Source organism: Cebus imitator, unplaced genomic scaffold, assembly GCF_001604975.1.
Source record: "Cebus imitator isolate Cc_AM_T3 unplaced genomic scaffold, Cebus_imitator-1.0 Scaffold146, whole genome shotgun sequence".
Lineage (NCBI taxonomy): Eukaryota > Metazoa > Chordata > Mammalia > Primates > Cebidae > Cebus > Cebus imitator.
Window position 1 is genome coordinate 3,500,639 of NW_016107461.1, and position 15,156 is coordinate 3,515,794.

The following is a 15,156-nucleotide window of genomic DNA, read 5'->3' on the forward strand; positions in this document are numbered from 1 at the left end:
GGTGGTCTCATAAAATGATTTGGGAAGAATTCCCTCTTTTTGTATTGTTTGGAATAGTTTCAGAAGGAATGGTACCAGCTCCTCTTTGTATGTCTGGTAGAATTTGGCTGTGAACCCTTCTGGACCTGGGCTTTTTTTGGGTGGTAAGCTCTTAATTGCTGCCTCAACTTCAGACCTTGTTATGGGTCTGTTCATGGTTTCGGCTTCTTCCTGGTTTAGGCTTCGGAGGAGGCAAGTGTCCAGGAATTTATCCATTTCTTCCAGGTTTATTCGTTTATGTGCATAGAGTTGTTTGTAATAATCTCTGATGATGGTTTGAATTTCTGTGGAATCTGTGGTGATATTCCCTTTATCGTTTTTTATTGCATCAATTTGGTTATTCTCTCTTTTCTTTTTTATTAATCTGGCTAGTGGTCTGTCTATTTTGTTGATCTTTTCAAAAAAACCAGATCCTGGATTTATTGATTTTTTGAAGGGATTTTTGTGATACTTTTCAACAAAAGACATTTAGTAGCCAACAAACATATGAAAAATAGCTCATCCTCACTGATCATTAGAGAAATGCAAATCAAAATCACAATGAGATACAATCTCACACCAGTTAGAATGGAAATTATTAAAAAGTCAGGAAACAGATGCTGGTGAGACTGTGGAGAAATAGAAACTCATACACGGTTGGTGGGAGTGTAAATTAATTCCACCATTGTGGAAGATGGTATGGCAATTCCTCAAGGATCTAGAACCAGGAATAACATTTGACCCGGAAATGCCCTTACTGGGTATACACCCAAAGGATTGTAGATCATTGTACTATAAAGACATGCACATGTATGTTTCTTATAACTATTTACAATAGCAAAGACTTGGAACCCATCCAAATGACCATCAATGATAGATTGGATAAAGAAAATGTGGCACATATACACCATGGAATACTATCCAGCCATAAAAAAGAATGAGTTCATGTCCTTTGCAGAAACATGGATGACTCTAGACCCATTATTCTAAGCAAACTAACATAGGAACAGAAAATCAAATACCGCATGTTCTCACTCATAAGTGGGAGTTGAACAATGAGAACACATGGACACAGGGAGGGGAGCATCACACACCAGGGCCTGTCGATGGGTGGGGGACAAAGGGAGGGAGAGGATTAGGACAAATACCTAATGCATGCAGGGCTTAAAACCTAGATGACAGGTTGACAGATGCAGCAAACCACCACGGCACGTGTATAGCTATGTAACAAACCTGCACGTTCTGCACATGTATCTCAGGATTTAAAGTAAATTAATTATTTTTTAAAAAACCTTACCAGCTAGAGAGTTTAACTTTCATAGAAAAAATCATCCAAATTTTATGATAACCTCAGATATGTTTCATGTACTCTCTAAGGAAAGGAACAAAGGATCTTCCACTAGTATTCTAATTTTTTCTATTCTGCAATATTTTCATAAAGATTTAATTTTAAATGCTATTCATATTTTTATATTAGATAGATTTTAAAATCATCTACACCCAGAAGATGATTTGCTATAATTTCCACAAGTATATAAAGTATGTTTGAGGGAAAACCAAAAAAATTACCTACACCATAAAATAACATTTTGTACAAATTAATAATGGGAAGGGGTATTAATCACAGTCCAAATGCTGAGACCATTCTCTCACTTTGACTTACTGTAGTCGTTGAATTTTTGCAACTCTGACAAATGTTTCCTTGCAGTTCTACAACCTAATTTTAAACCTAACAAATTAAAACCATGGCATTCTGATAAAATTCACTTCAGAATTGTCATTTATAACACTGATTGATAAGAAAAATGCAAATGAAGAACCAAATGAATTAATGAAATAGCTTAAAATGGTACATGGACATTTCATTAATAAATAAAGCTAAATATCACCCTTATCAGCAATTTGCAAAGTAAAAGTATTGAAAAAAGAGATTTTCATTAGCAATAGCAAATATTAACCTTCAATTTAGTACTAAACTTAATGAGAACTGGGTTAAAACAATTGGGAAAGTTACAAATTCTAATGGAAAATTTTAAAATAAAATTTAATTAATTGGTAAATATATTATGTTCTTAGATGAAAATACTAATTGCTATAGAAATGTCTGTTCTCACGAAGTTAATTTATAGATTTAGCATATTGCAGGTTAAATATTCCACCACATTTTAAAAGGAATTGCTTAAAATAATTATAAAATGTATAAGGATATATAAACAGTCAAGAACATTCAGTTTTATTCTAAAGAAAAATATATTGTTGCATTGCAGAAAAGATGTAAAAATTATGAAATCAGGAAGATCTATCTCATGTGATAATCTATCTTACATATCTTAAACAATACATACCATGAAAACACAGAAATACAAATCAATGGAGAAAAGTTGTGAATTCATGAACAAAACCCTTTTTTTTAATAAATTTTACCAAGTTGTGAATAAATTTGTAAAAGAAAAACAAAGTTGTAAAAGAAAGAGAAAAATTTAATAAATGCTACTAGAAAATTTAGAGTTATATTAAGGGAAAAATATACATTGTATTATAAAGAGTTGTAAGGAAGAAATGAACTTAAAAATGTTTAAAACTCAAATGACAGGCCAATGAAAATAAGTATATTTCTTACCTTGTTTAAGAAACAGGATTTCCTTTGTTTTGTGCAATCAAGAAAAAAACAACAATTGATTGAAGACAATCCAATATACATTTTTGAACTTCTCTAAAAAAAAAAAAGTCAGTCAACTAGACCACAGTCTTTGAAAGATATAGATGTATATATCCATACATGAGATATACATACATGTTATGTAATAACAAAACCCACAATTACTTTTGCACCAACTTAATAGTAAACTTTATATTATATACATTATATACATGCATTATATATAGTAGTGTATATGATATTAATTCATTCAGATAAAGTTACACTAAACATTTTATAGTAAGGATTGTCAAAAACAAGAAATGATACAATCCCAATAAAAAGCCTTTAAAAGAATTTTCTTATTTTAACTAAATTAATATTTAGTTTAGCCTTTCTAATGTCTATAATGTTTTTGAGAGAAAAATAGTTATGGTAAAGTTCTCTGTGAAATATATTTTGAGATAATAATGAACAGATGGCTTGATAAAGCTAGCCAAAGCTAAGTGTAAGCTAAATGCTCTGTGTGGGTGAGGTCTTATGTAATGATTAGATGATTTACAATAAATTAATACTGGAAGGCAAGTGAAAAAGTATCTCTAAATCAGGGAATATAATATGTGAGAACCATGTAGGTGTATAACAGTGAGTACAAGATGTCGAAATATTTTTACTCTTTACTTTGTAAAGTATAATCACTGTAAAATTGTGAAGTGTGTATAATATTTAGTACCACACACTATATCTTTAATGGTACAAATGGGAACACACTGTATAAAAAGCTCTTTATTAAGGTACCCATAAAGGAATTTTTGTTCTACATCTTTGTAATGTATATTAATTAACATAACTGTGTGAATTTTGACCTTGGAATTCCTGTCTCTTGCATTGTTAATTTCTCAACCTTAATGTTCCAATATCAGATTTGAATAACTACACATGGTGAATATTTCCATCAGCTCAAGATGTTTCTGGAATGTAGCATTTAAACTTTAAAAATCATTTTACAGGGAAGACAAAAAGCAAAAACAATCAGAGTCTGTTCTGCTGATTAGCAGCAGATCTCTTTATTAGTTGGATGAGAATATGAAAATGAATAAACACCCACAGTAGTGACAGAAGGTGGAAAAGTAACAGAAAACGATGATTATTTATACATGTAAAATGTGTGAAAAAAAACTCTCAGATTTTGGAGGAAAATGTCTAAAGGATATAAAATAAAGAACTATATTTATAAGTGTTTACTGACTTAAAGCAAAGCAAAAACTACCTTTAAAGATAAGGTACAAACACACAAAAATAGTTGCCAGAATGAGATATCCAGGGAAACTTTTGGAATACTACTGTGTCTACCTCATGAAGGATGTGGTATGAGCAAAACCATAGCAAAGGTATTTCCTTGCGTATTCTCCAACACTGCCTGTTTTCTGCCTCATTGCTTAGATTAGGAAAAGTGGTAGAAAAGACTGTGTAATTACGGTTTTGTCATCTTCAGAAGAGAACATCATGATTGGAGATTGTGATGTCTAATTAGAAGCATTGCATTTTTAACAACTGATGTTCAGAAGACTTTACTTTCACAGCAATTAGGCTCTTGAAAGGAATCTTAAAACAGAAGTATTTTAACATGATTCCATTTTTAGAGTTTGATGAAGGAGAGGGGCTTCCTGATCCTCACATGGACAGTTTCTTATTACATACCATTCCTCTTTCCCTACAGTGTTATACATTCAAGACATACATGTAATTTCTGTCTGTCTTGCAGTCCTCACTTAAGTAATGGGGAAGGTTGAATAGGCAACTCAAACTTGGAAAATGTGTGTTAGATTTCAGTATTCCAGTGCTGTTGGTTTACAAGAAAAATAATCATTTTTAAAATTTATTTATAATTAAATTATATATAGAACTTATTAAGATTTTAATGAAAGACCAAAGTAGGTGTGTGTGTGTTTGTGTGTGTATATGTATGTGTGTGTGTGTGTGTGTGTGTGTGTGTGCTGTGCATTCCAGAGAATAAAAATCAGTTTTAAATGCTGAAAAACTACAGAAAGTTCTAATAAGGGATTTTAGAATCTAATTTGTTCAAATAGAACAGATAAATGCTAAGTTTTATCATCAAATCTTCTGTAGTAGCCAAGAGAAGTGCTTTGTTTCAAACAAATATTATTTTCATCATTATCACCATATAAACATTTATTGATGTTTACAAAATATAAATAGACAAACAGGTTGACATCCTTTGTTGCTATAGATGTAGATTATCTAACTTAACTAAACTATTGAATGCATAATAAACTTTGGTGATTGAATGTCTTTTATTCTGTGTATGCAAAATAATGAAATAGGAAATGAAGTAGGCCATGAATGTATCTCTCCCCTGCTCTTCTTGTTTGCCACTTCTCCCTTCAGATATGATGACTCTTATCTGTCTAGTGATTTGCTCTTTCTTGTAGATGCTGTCTTTCCCGTTTGCTTCAGTGGTATTACAGCAAATGCTTTGGATGTTCACTTCTCCTTCTATTATGCTCAATAATCAAATATTAATCAGACACCCTACTCTTTATTGCAATGACTGAGATAGATTTGGAAATATTTTTTAAAAGATGTAAGAATTGTTGCCAGATATTTAAATCCAGTAGAAGAGGAAATATACGTAGGCAAATAATTATAATAAATTATAGAATATGATAAAAAGACATCACTGGAAACCTGAGGATAAAGAGGTACAAACAAAGCAGAGATGAGAAAAAATATGCTAAAAGCTGAAAAAGCAAAGTAAAAAATATGGAGACATAAAATTTCTAGGTATACATGGAGAATAACAATTATATTTGGCTAGACTAGTGGTTGAGGGGAAATGATCAAAGTTCATCTTTCATAGTACTTTGTGGTACTTTGATTTTAAATCATAAATGTCCCTGTGGGAAGAATGCAGGTATCCTTCTTTGGCAAAGGTAGGCAAAGGTTTTTAAGAAAGGAATGGACATGATTAAATTTATGATTTAAGTAAAACTATTCTGGAAAACAGTGGGAATTAACTTCACAAGTAAACACAAAATAAACAATATTTTTAAAGTTTTAATTTGGGTAACAGTTAAAATGAAGGCATGAAGTTACTAGTGATGGAAAGGAATTCATGAAATAAAATTGAGGACAACTCGAAAGGCAGTCAAAGATAGACATGGAAGGATTTAATGTGCTTCACAATGCACCGCTAACTCCATTTTTGATTTAGGCTAAAACCTCTGAGGGCAGGATTTTAAAAACTGTGTTATCATTGCTGAAGCCTCATTGTCTAGAAGAGCACCTGGCACACAGCAGTTCATCAATACCAACTGTGTAATGAATCTAACTTATCTGGATATTAATCAAAATCTCTTATGCTAAAAAAATTGAATTATCTTTCAGACTCAGATTTATATTATGAACTGATTTTCTAGTCCCAGTGAATTAATTCAAATATAAAGGTCACTGTCAAAAAACTGTTTTCACTCCCATCTCTCACCATCTATAACAATCAATTCAAAATGGCTTAAAGACATAAATCTAAGACCTCAAACAATGAAACTAGTATAAGAAAAAATTGGGGAAACCCTCCAGAACATTAATCTTGGCATAAATATCTTGAGCAATACCCCCCAAGCACAGGCAACCAAAGCAAAAATGGACAAATGAGATCACACACAGTTACGAAGCTTAGGTACACCAGGAAACAGTCAATAAAGTAAAGAGACAACCTACACTGTAGAAGAAAATGTTTGCAAACTATCTATCTGACATAAGATTAATAACCACAATATACAAGGAGACCAAACAACTCAACAGGGAAAAGTCTAATACTCTGATTAAAAAAATGAGCAAAAGAACTAAATAGACATTTATGAAAAGACATACAAATGGCAAACAGGTATATGAAAAGGCGATCAACATCACTGAACCCCAGATAAATGCAAATCAAAACTACAATAAAATATAATTTCACCCCAGTTAAAACAGCTTTTATCTGAAACACAGGCAAGAACAAAACTGGTGCAGGTATGCAAAAAAGAGAACCTTCATACACTGTTGGTGGGGGCATAAATTATTAGTATAACCACTATGAAGAACAGTTTGGAAGTCCCTCAAAAAACTAAAAATAGAGCTAACATATGATTCAGCAATCCTTCTGTTACGTATATATCCCAAAGAAAAAAAATCAGGAAATCAAAGGGATATCTGCACTCCCATGTTTATTGTAATACTATTCACAATAGACAAGATTTGGAAGCAACCTGTGTCCATCAACAGACAAATAAAGAAGGAAAATGCGGTACCTATATACAATGGAATACTTACTATTCAGTCATAAAAAGAACAAGATCCTGTCATTTGTAACAAAACATGTATGGAACTGGAGGTCATTATGTTAAGTGAAATAAGCCAGGCATAGAAAGACAAACATTGCCAACTCTCATTTATTTGTGGGTGCTAAAAATTAAAACAATTGAACTCATGAAGGTAGAGAGTAGAATGATAGTTACTAGAGGCTGGAAGCAAAGTGGGGGAAAGGAAGTAGGGATGTTTAATAGGCACAAAAATATAGTTAGACAGAAAAAATAAGACCTACTATCTGGCAGCACAGTAAGTAGAGTGACTATGGTCACTAATAATTTATTGTACATGTTAAAATAACTAAAAGAGCGTAATTGAATTGTTTGTAACACAAAGAAAGAATCAAGATTTCAATTGATGGATGCCCCATTTACCTTGATATGATTATAATTCATTGTACGCCTATATCAAAACATCCCATGTGCCCCATAAATATATGCACCTACTATGTACCCACAAAAATTAAAATAAAACAAAAATTTTAAAAAACAATAAATCAATGCCAAAAATAAACTCTGTTTTTGAATATAAGTACAGGGCACTATTTTAGGTACTGTAGCATGATGATATATAGGGTTTTGGCCTATTTATTAAATGTGGTTGTTTAGCCTGACAGAAATTTACATTTTATTTCATGAGGCAGATAAAGCATCTGTATTTAAATCAGTTTACAAAGTCAAAAGCTGAAGGATAAACTTTATCACTAAATATTGGGAGCAACACCTCATGGGTCCCATGATGGAGACAGCTAAAATTAGGTGTATTTGCATCATGCAGGCACAACTAGATGTCTTTCTATACTTTCTAGGATGCATTTTCTTAACAGTAATCATGAATCAATCAACTCTCTTCATAAAAGTAAACCTAAAGGAACACGGATATTATGAAACTGTTTTCTTCTATTTAAATTGTCTTTTATTAAAGGCTTAACTTATGAGTGGTTTTTAAAAAAATTTAAAAGACATAAAATGTCAAGAGTCATAAAAAATTTGAAACTTAATGTCTTTTTTTATGTGGCACATAATAATTGTACATATTTATGGAGTACAGAATGGTATTTTGATATATGTATATAATGTGTAATGATCCAGTCAGGTTTATTGGCATATTCATTATCTCAAATATTTATTGTTTTTGTTAAGAATACTCAAAATCCTCTCTTCTAGCTTTTTGAAAAGATAAAATAAATTATTAACTATATTCAACAAACAGAAGACTAGAACTTATTTCTCCTATCTAATTGTAATTTTGTACCTGTTAACCAACTCTCCCTGTCTTCCCCTCCCTTTATCTTTCCCAGACTGTAATGATTGCAATTCTACTCACAGCTTCTATGAGCTCAACTTTTTTTTTTAGCTCCCATGTATGACTGAAAACGTGGCATTTGTGTTTCTGGGCCTGGTTTATCATACTTAACATAATATCCTCTAGGGTCCTCCATGTTGCTGCAAATGACAGACTTGTATTCATTTTTCATGGCTCAATAGTATTTCAATGTGTATACACACTATATTATCTTTATTCATTAATCTCTTTTCTTTATCTTTTACTCTTTGGCAAGTCACTATTAAAAAAATCATAGTATATATTACAATAGTCTTGAGATCAACTACTGATAGAAATAATTGTCTATTCAAGGTTTCCTTTATGTAGTTTGAATTGTTTCAGTCCATCACAATACAATAGGATGATTCATAGAACCTTAAGAGTGATACACCATCCAGCTGGGCGCAGTGGCTCATGCCTATAATTCCAACGCTTTGGGAGGCTGAAGCAAGTGAATTAGAAGTTCAGAAGCTCGAGACCAGCCTGGCCAACATGGTGAAACCCCATCTCTACTAAAAATACAAAAATTAGCCACCTGTGGTGATGGGTGCCTGTAATCCCAGCTACTTGGGAGGCTGAGGCAGAAGAATCACTTGAACCCGGAAGACAGAGGTTGCAGTGAGCTGAGATCACGCCACTGCACTCCAGCCATGGTGACAGTGCAAGACCTCATCTCAAATAGGTAAAAAGAAAAAAAAGAGTGATACACCATCCAAAGCTATCATTTCCATTCTATGATATCAGGGTTTGTTCCTTCCTGTCTCCGTCCTTCCAACCAACCACCCATTCTTCATATGTCAGGTATAGTGTCTTCATGAGTCATTCTGTTGATATAGTGTTAACTAAAGCAGAATCCCTGTCTTCAAAGAGGCTTAGAGTTCATGGAAAATATTCCTCAGAGACTTGTCTGTGTAACACTGAATCCTAGAGAATATACAGATGGTCAAAATCAACATGATTTCAGGATCTCTCACAACCAATCTTTTTAAAACAAAAGTGCAGTCTCTGAGATCAGGCCATTCTAAACAGAAGTCCTGGTTGCACGCTACTGAAATAGTAGTCCAAAAATTTCTACGAACTTCTGGAATTACAGTGATTAAAGCAGTATTTTCACAGGAAAATAAAATAGAATTAAGCAAATTTGTAAAACACACCAATCAAATAAGAATGATCTGAAAATTTTTAGCATAATTCTATAACTCAAATAGCATTTTAGCCCATCATATAAAATTAAGTATGAAATTATATAGTATAGGAGATAATTCAACATTTCTAGCTTAGATCTAAGCTGTTTTAAATTGACAAATAAAAAGAATAAAATTTATGTATCTTATCAAATTACTAAATAGTTGTCATAACAGTCACTACCTAAGATATTTTATACATTATCAGGAGGTAAATATATGGAGTGGTCTTTCAGAGAGTGTGTCACAAGCAACATAAGAGACCATACAGTGTAATTCTAGTCTGTAGTTTCCATAAATATATTGTGGAGAATTTTTCTCTACTGACAGTCTGCTTTGCAATGTTTCTGGACTTTCTCAAAAGCAGCTTAGCAAAACCTTACATATCATGCATATGCAGTGAAGCAATTCTATGCATTTTTATTTGTTGTTGTTTCTAAGATACAAATTGACAAGTCTCTTACTTTAGAAGATACCTAGTATATCTCCGAGTAACTATGTTCAGATGTGTGTGAATATCTGTATCTTGCAAAAGAATTCCAAATGGTATGGCAACAGAAAAAGTCCAGAAATACAAACAGGCAAAGCTTATAATAGGCTTTGAAATGCAATGAAAGATAGAATTTGCATTGACAGTAACCACTCTCTAGTCGTTTAAACACATCCTCACAGTCTAATTCTACAAAAGGCGATCTGCAAATTTTTGGCTATTACATCATTCTATAATTATGTCTTATGTCTTGGTTCACTAAAAGGAATGCCTGAATTTACCTTTGATTTATTTGGAAAATCTCCTGGACCTTATATATTATTTGCTAATATCTGGCAAAGGTCTAGGATATTTCTATTTTTCCATTGCTACCCTGTACCCCTGATTTTGTGGTCTTAAGTGTAATTTCTGGTGTTTCACTATGAACAACACTAGCTACTGGCAATCTGGTTCTCTTTACTTCTTTAAATTTCTCCAATACTTCAGCACTTTGCTTGCTATCCACAGGCTGGCTGATCTCACATGTTAACTGATATGTTAACTCCCCTGCTCAAGAAAAGGAATTAAATTCAGGAAGTTAACACTGACAAGGAAATGAAGCAAACCATTCCTAATGATATATACTCCTCTGCCTAGGAGAATCTATAAGCATGTCTTAAATTTTGGCTTTGCAAATAAAAAAGGTATTGGTACATAAGAATGTAGGTTGTGGATCACCACTATGCTTCTATAGCTACTGCTTTATAATAAAGTCATCCGTTCAAATGCTCAAAATAACACTAGAAGAAGTAGAAGTAAATGACAGCATGAATTTCAAGCTTAATAAAATTTTCCATTACCTTTTAGATATGAGATCTATAATGACACCATTATTTTTTTAATCTCTTTTTGCAATCACTTTAAGAATTCTTTAAGTTTAACCTAGAGTCCAAACTAAAAAATGTTTTGAAATGAACAGACTGAAAATTGAGCTATATAGTGCAGTTTTAATTTAGTGATGTCTTTGACAAGAGCCTCCTGACAATATTGATGATCCAGAAGGCAGTTTACAAAGTACTGAGGCATAAAATATGAATGTGATAAAATCTTACAGATTGTTGTAAATTAATGTTGAAACTTTGAGGAAATGCATTACACTAAGAGTGACAAGGGCATTAAAGCTCAGATGCATGTAAATTATGGAATGTGGGGAAAATGAGGTAAAATTTGCAAAGGCTTCATCAGTAGTCTTATTTGAATATGATTTAGAATGGAAAATATTTGACATAATTAGAAAAGTCTCAACAGCTAAAGAACAAAAACAAAAATAAATTAATAGTAAGGATAAATAGAGGAATATTGACATGAATAGGGCATCTTGTGAATGACAGAAACAGTGACAATCATTAATTTTATAAAACAGTGTACACTGGTGTTTCAGCATAGGGCAATATGCGTTATATGAAAACTAGAAGCGTGCCAAACCTCCTCAACATAAATTCCACAAAAGACAGTCATTTTGTAATTTAACCCATACAACACTACAAAGTAGTTTTAGTTCCTTTCTCTTCAGGTGAGTAAACTGGCACTGTATACAAAAGCACTGGTAATAAACCACAATAAATTCTTTCTTTAAAAAAAAAAAAGTTTAATTTTTATTATAATATTAATATATGGTCAAAAAATAAATTTGAATAAAAATATAAAATCAAATAAAGGATAACATGAACCTGAAAATAAAATTTTAACTCTTAGTTCCATAAATAACTACACTTAACATATCAATATATGTACTCCTACTATGTATATTTATCTTCCTAACTCACATGTAGTACTGAATGTTTACAATTTATAGGATGTTCTCTCTACAGATCAGAGGCATTTTCAATATTCATTACATACAATTTAAATCTTGAATGCAATGTTTCACAATGCTTTATCTCAAAGGTACACTTTATTTAATCAGTGCCTTGTTGGTTGGTATTTTAGCTGTTTGTAATAATTGTCATGATAAAGTATTCCTAAATTAGTATGTTTATATATATATATTTTGTCTCTATCATTTTTTATTGTCTTAGGTTTGACTTCTAAGAAGTTGAATTCTAGGATAGATTATATGATTTTAGGGCTCTAAGCAATATAATTTTCATAAATATTTTTATTTTGAAATTATTTTAGATATTCAGAAAACTTTCAGAAACAGTAAAGAGAATTTTCATATGCCCTCAACCAACTTCCTCTGAAGTTACATTTTACATAATCACAGTGTATTTGTCAAAATTAAGAAATAAACATGGGTGTAATGTCATTAATTAACCTACAGATTTAATTTGGATTCACAGTTTTTACACTAATGTCCTTTCTCTATTTGAGAATTCAATCCAGGAGATGACATTGCATTCAGCTATCATGTCTCCTTAGTCTCCACCCGTCTGTGAAATTTTCTTATTTTTAATTTGTTTTTCATGACCTTAACACTTTTGAAGAAGACCAATATAGTAATGTTAACATAATTCTAGAGATATTGTGAGCTTTAATAGTAAAATTTTGAAACAGTACATCAGTTTAAAGAGAATGAGTATTAAAGGGCATGACATAGTTTAGATGTTTGTTCCCTCCCAATTTCTTGTTGAAATGTGATCCTAGTGTTAGAGGTGGGGCCAGGTGGGAGTTATCTGAGTCATGTGGAGATGGATCCTTTATGAATGGCTAGATGCCCTCTCCTTGGTAATTAGTCCACAAGAGGTCTGGCTGTTAAAAAGAGTCTGGAATTTCCCTCTTCTCTCTCTTGCTCCCTCTTTCACCATGTGTCATGCTTGTTTCCCCTTTGCTTTCTATCATAAGTAAAAGCTTCCTGAAGCCTCGCCAGAAGCAGATGCCAGCACTGCTTCTTGTACAGTCTGCAAACCATGAGCCAAAATAAACCTCTTTTCTTTATAAATTATTCAGTCTCAGGTATTTCTTTACAGCAATGCAAAATGAACTAATAAAGGGCACTTGATTTTATAAACATATAAATTGAATAACTTGAGTAGGTATAAGAGTCAGTATGCTAATCAGCCAAGATTACAAAGTTAGAAAATAAATACAACCAAAATTCAAAAACTTGTAATAACTGAATATATAATTAAAAGAAGCATCAAAAAACTATTGAGAAGAGAGTTTCTAAACAAATGCTGCTTAGGAAAATGAATACTTTAACAAATGGTATTTAAAGTTAGCCTGAGTTTAAAAATTTATGGCAAAAAGATGAAGTAGTCTCTGTGCTTTCATTCCAGAATTCCGGTTAATTTACTTTTATATTTTGAAGTATTTCCTTCCAGAATATATCTAAATAAGTCAGTAAAAACATTATTCTTATTTTTAACAGACTCTAAGATAATTTGCCATTTTATTCTTTGATTATATCACTTTGCTCTTCCAAATCATTGATTGGCCATCAACTTTTAGAGGTTAGGTAGTTTAAAAATCTGTATTCTCATATTTCTGGGATAACTTTTCCTTGAGAGAGATTTGCAGAACGCCAGATAAGGGATATTAACCATTTCACTTAGACTTACTTTGAAATCTCAGGAACTATATTCAGTCAATTTTTAGCTTCAATATGAGGGCTTATTCAATAATTTTCATTTAAAACTCTCCAACAGGCACTTTCATTATTAACCTATGTTATCTTCTCATTTTCTCAATTTCACTTATTTATCTCTGTCTCTGTCTTTCTCTCTCTTTCTCTAATTCCTTCCTCATTCACATTTATTAACTGATGCTAATATGGGGAAATGATATAAATATAATATATATTTCTTAAGTTATCAAATTTAAAAATTTGAATAAATCTTTAACATTATTTAATCAACTTCTTCATTTTACAGATTAAGAGACTAAGATTCAAATAAGATACATAACTTCAGAAACTTCCATTCCCATCTGTTAACTGGTAGGACAGAATGTTTCTTATGTTATATTCTTGTATGCAGGACTTATGTTCTGTAAATATGTTCACAATTATTTGTGGGCAGTCATTCTTCTGGTCTCTGGTTTTATGAAATCAAGTTAATCAGATATAAATCATAATGTAAGGAAAATGTTCATATTAAGGTTTAATGACTGTTGAGAATATTATGCTAAAATATGATAGAATCCTCAGTGGCAAAAATTTATGTAAACTGTCTCTGCCTCAGGCCAAAAATCACTTGCAGAATTTTCCAATAATGTATCTGAGAATAAATAAGCAGCAAAATTGTCTTAAGAATAGGAAAAAAAGTCAAAATAGAGCAAATAAAAAAAGATATTTTTAATAAAGAATTTTGAATATATGCAATTATTTAAGATGCTCTTTGAAATATATCAAAATGTTGTAATCATTGCATTTTGAAGGAATGAGAAGAAATTACCAAAGAAGAAAGCAGAAGTGGCATTTGGCTGGGCGCAGTGGCTCACATCTCTAAACCCAGCACTTTGGGAAGCTGAGGTGGGCAGATCATGAGGTCAGGAGATCAAGACCATCCTGGCCAACATCGTGAAACCCTGTCTCCACTAAAAATACAAAAATAAGCAGTGCATGGTGGTGCGCGCCTGTAGTCCCAGCTACTCAGGAGGCTGGAGAGGCAGGAGAATCGCTGGAACCTGGGAGGTGAAGGATGCAGTGAGCCAAGATCACACCACTGCACTGCAGCCTGGCGATAGAGTGAGACTCCATCTCAACAACAACAAAAAAGAGGAGTGACGCTTGCAGGTTTCAAGATAAGGCTGATTTTTCCCTAGATGTGAACCTCCCAATGGCAAATCATACAGATACACAATCATATCTTTATATTGCAATGATATACAGATCATTAAGTATCTGCAATGTACGACAGAATATAAGGGAGGATAAAGATTTGAGTTCTATTATTGAATAAATTAACCATGAAGTGAGAAGTGAGAGTTGTCTCCATATGTCTAAAGGTTAGACTGGAAATTAACTGCTGCATTTATAAATACTCTGTCCAGAACTGTGAGTAAAGCATGAGCAGAAATAAAGAAAAAATTTTGGTGATGAGAGTTGTATTTCTACTCAATAAGTAATAATAAAGAAATATTTTAAATATATTCTTCTGAGCGAGTTATAAAAGACTAGCTTGAGGATCATGTCTTACTTGCAACTGACT